Source organism: Gavialis gangeticus, unplaced genomic scaffold, assembly GCF_001723915.1.
Source record: "Gavialis gangeticus isolate Ggan-Ray unplaced genomic scaffold, GavGan_comp1, whole genome shotgun sequence".
In the NCBI taxonomy this organism is placed as follows: domain Eukaryota; kingdom Metazoa; phylum Chordata; order Crocodylia; family Gavialidae; genus Gavialis; species Gavialis gangeticus.
This window is the reverse complement of record NW_017729034.1, coordinates 57,670,226-57,674,654: the sequence shown is the minus strand read 5'-3', so window position 1 is coordinate 57,674,654 and position 4,429 is coordinate 57,670,226. Positions and strand designations below refer to the sequence as shown.

General features: G+C 39.6%; 1 protein-coding gene across 1 annotated transcript in view; it reads right to left on the bottom strand.

Annotated features, from left to right (window-relative positions):
* Positions 1-4,429, bottom strand: part of COG2 (component of oligomeric golgi complex 2) — a 58,702-nt gene that overhangs the window by 31,936 nt on the left and 22,337 nt on the right. The window lies entirely within an intron of this gene.

Sequence of the window (4,429 nt, the reverse complement as noted above, 5' to 3'; positions counted from 1 at the left end):
GTCTGTGACTTTGTGTCTGTGCTGCCTGGCTGGGGGGGAATGCAGTGAAGGGCAAGGGGGCTACTTGACCCCTCTGATTTATTTTCCCTCTGTAGCAGTGGGAAGAGTTAACAAATTCAAGGCAAATTTCCAATAATTAAATTCTATACCTGAAAAATTATAACAAATTTTTAATTTTTTTTAATATATAGAATCTAAGTATGGGGAGGGTCATCTTACATTCAAGTAAATATGGTATATATGTATGCCAGCTCCCTGCCTGGAGAGCTACACAGGCAAGCTCTTCTGCCAGGAGGCACTGGGGGCTACTCCCTGGGCCACCCCTGCTCTAAGGGGAGCCCATTACTCAACAGCCTGCCCTTCTCTCCTCCCTGGGAAGGGGGCAAACTGTCAATCTGTCGATAGATAGCCCCCAGTTTTAAACTGCCTTGTGTGAGGTGGGATTTGGAAGGCATTCTTCTGGGGCTCCAGGAAGGCTCCAGCTCCAGGAGCACCTGCCTCCTGCAGAGTGCACCAACTGAGGCTTGTTCTGAATTAAAATAAAAGTAATGAATTAAAGAATACAGGTGATCAGGTGGCCAAGCATAGCAGTTGCTGTTACAGAGTTGGTATACTGCCATAATGGAATCTGAACTGCTCCAGCATTTCCTTCAAAATGGAAATAAATTAATTCTCAGATTATGATTACCATGGAAAGTGCTGCCTTGAGAATAAACACCACCAAGCAAGTAACACTGTACATTCCCTCACTGACTCTAGCAGGAAATCTCCTCAAAGTATTTATCCAATCTCATGGGCAAGCTATTTGCCAGATCTGTTTAGTAAGCAGATATTGGCTTCATGGAATAGACCAGAAGGAACAGAACCATCACCTTCAACAGAACATCTTTACTGCAGTGAAGTGCATTTGTATTAGCTGGCCCTTACCATCTACTGCAGCACATTGTGCACCACTGTGATGAGAATTTCTTATGAAGCACTAAAACAACCACAAGCAAAGTCTCTGAGCTGCTATTAAGTATATTGCTTTTGAAAATTCACTTGGGTCTAAAGACCTACCGATACTCAAGTAGGCTCTTAGGCAGCCTGCAACAGAAGCACTGTTTTTCTTAAAATTTAGATCTAGTCACACAGTCAATATCGAGTTGGGGATAAAATTTTCATCATGGTTAAACTACATGGAGGAAAAATATTTTAAAAATTGTGCTGAAGCATTTATGAAACTACCCCCCTCCCCCACGATAGCTGTATGTGAACTAGAATATAACCATAAGAGCAATGGAAATAACATCCAGAATGAATGCTAGAAATTAGAGATAGCTTTTTCAGGGCTTCTTTCTTATTAAATCCAGCACTCCAAAGATGAACAGTATATGTTATTGCTTTAAGCAATGAGTGCTTTAAGTAATAATATTCTAGCTACAAATACAAGCCATGTACTCAGAACAGACCCTTATTCCAGTTGTACAACAGGAAAAAGCACAGAAGCACTCATCCAGTTTTTTTTTTAATAATGACACTGTCTAGCATAGCAGGGGACTCAAAGTTCCAAGTCCATTTTCACTACTTAATAATGTGTTTGCTGACCTCAGACAAAAAGCTTAATGGAGACATTAAACCCCAAAACATTAAAGCAAGGGGCTCTAGAATTAGACTCCTAAAATTGCATTTAGGCACTCAAATGTAAGTGCCCTTAATTTCTGAAGTGTGAGCATCCACAAATCTTGCTGAACTCAACCAAGGCCAGAGATGCTGAAGCTGTAGTCAATTTAAAAATAGGTTCCCTGTACTACACCTGCTCATGAGACCTTTGCAGTTGTTTAAGAATACTTTCCAAGGGTTTTTCCATCCCCTTATGTTTATGTTCTGTTTACAAAACCAAAACCTTCAAGCCAGAAAAGTTAATTTTGTTATTTTCTGCATTGCTCTCAATTTTTCACACACTAGTTTATAAAATACTAAACCGGGAATAGAAAGTAAATAAGGATTTATTATTTACTCTCTCTTCCAGTACAAGAACTAAGGGTCACAAAATGGATCTAGTAGGTAGCAAGTTTAAAACAAATTAAAGGAGTTCTTTTTCACACAGCTTATAAGTAACGTGTGGAACTCTTTGCCACCAGATGTTGTGGAAGCTGACAGTTTAGCCAGATTCAAAAAAGGACTGGACAAATTCTTGGAGGAAAGGGACATCAATAACTAGGGAGCATGGGAGTTAGGAATACAGCCTCTGAATCAGAACCTGCAAGACCTTAAATGCTGGATGCTGCAAATGAAAGAGGAACAATGGGGAAAAAAACCTATGGTCATACCCAGTTCACTCTCCCTTTGCAGCATCGACTCTGCCACTATCTGACAAAAGAGACTGGGCAAAATGGACCTATTGTCTGACCCAGTAAACAGCAATTCTTGTTATGTCCTTACTTGCCAGTGAGAACCATTTCATGCTGAGATTCTTAGAGTTGCAATATCTGAATTAGGAAAAATACAGAGAATGATTTAAAAGCATTAAAAGGGACTTTTTAATGTCACAGAAAGAATTCTATCTGATTTTGGATGAACACAGACATAATAGCATCTTGAAATCTGAAAGTTAAAGTTGTGGGTTTTAGATAACAATACTTTAAATGATGCCAATTCCAATTGCTAGGTTCTCAACAATTAGTCTTGGAGTAACTCTAGAATGGATGCATGATATAAATGAAAGTCAAATTCTTTTCAACTAAATGATGGGTCAATATCATCTTAATATAAAACTACAATCTCAAAAAAATATTCATTTAAACGTGATGTCACCCTTTCATTAACAATACAAGACATTCCAATTAAAACCAAGCAGCATGCAGGACAAAAGCACAAGGGAACTTATGATTTGTCACACAGGATATTTTAATGGAAAATTTGAAAAGTAAATGATGTCTTATGGAAAATTAAAGTACATTCTCATTAGAAACAAATGTGCACACCTCTGCTTATGTGGGGAAAAAAAGAGGGGCCTTTCTTAACTTTCTTATGATACTCGTTCCTCATTAAATCCCAAACCAGAAACTCTTGTGCTCATGCTTAACTTAAATAATGCAGTTATTCTCATACTTAACGTCTATGTGCATGAATTCTAAGGGAAACTAATCTATTTTTATTATGGATAATTTTGCACAAAAGCAGGAAGAACACCTTTGTCACATCAGTACATGGGCAAAGCATTCAGCATTTTCTTAAACAGTCTGACCTATCCTGTATGCTTTTCCTGCCCCTCTAGGATAATTTGTTATTCTCACCAACATCTTGATAGTATTAATAAAGCCCCTTATAAACAAAACTAGTTTGAGGTGAGGTGGGGAGGGGTAGGGCAGATTTATCTCTGGATTAAGCATGCTCTAAGAAAGAAAACTAAAATCCAAAGGAAGAAAAAGATAATTTTGATAATTGTGTTTAGATACGGATAAAGAGAGCTCACCATCTGACATGACACAGCAAAAACCTTATATCTCCTACTCTATCATGGACTCAAGTGGCCAATTGCATTCTCAGCACCCTACTTCACATCAGACAAAAAGTTTTCTGTTGGCAATTGTCAGTAAAATGTCATCTCCCAGATGCACACAGCAGCATTGCTTGCAGTGAAGAAAATATTACAGTGCAACAGGTTCTTCCATACTCTTGAGGATTCATCTTTAATACACACTTGTTTAATAAACATTTATAGAAAAGAAGCACTCTTTCAAGATGCCATTTCTCTCCCCCTAAGCCCCAGTTCATCTATAAATTTCCTCAAACAGAGAAGATGCAAAAGTCGCTAAAATTAAGTCATAGCATTGTCTGTGGAAACAATAAGACATAAAAGTTAAAAGAGTAGGATGGGACACCAGATACCAAAGGATGCTTTTTACCTTTCCACAATAAAGGGCATGTCATTTTGAATACCACAAATTACTTCCCAGATGTTTAACAAATATAATAGATGTCCTTTTATGGCAGTTGCAGCCTTAGACAAACACTGGGTCTCTTTTTGCCGCTTTCACTTTTGTGCATTACTTCTTTAGCACAAAAACATCTACTGCAAAATTGAATGGTAAGGCCAAATTCCCAAGACTGGACATCTCTCACTAATATTTGTATGTAGGGGTGCACCGATTAAGATTTTTTTGGCTGATACTGATGGCTGATTGTTAACCAGCCATGTCGACCAATACCAATCTGATAGCTGGCATGTAGCCCAACAGCAGCATCTGGCCATTAAGTCTGTGGGTGGGGGGAAAGAGGCACAGGGGAGGGGAGGTGCAAATCGAGGCCCCCACAGTGAGGGAAGGAATGGGGCCTAGGCAGGCGCTGCCCAGCCTGGGCATGGCATGGGACAGAGTTGTAGGCCGCGGGGAAGGGGGGTGGCTTCCCACTGCTGCGTGCACCCCCAGGGCAGATGGGGGGGGGG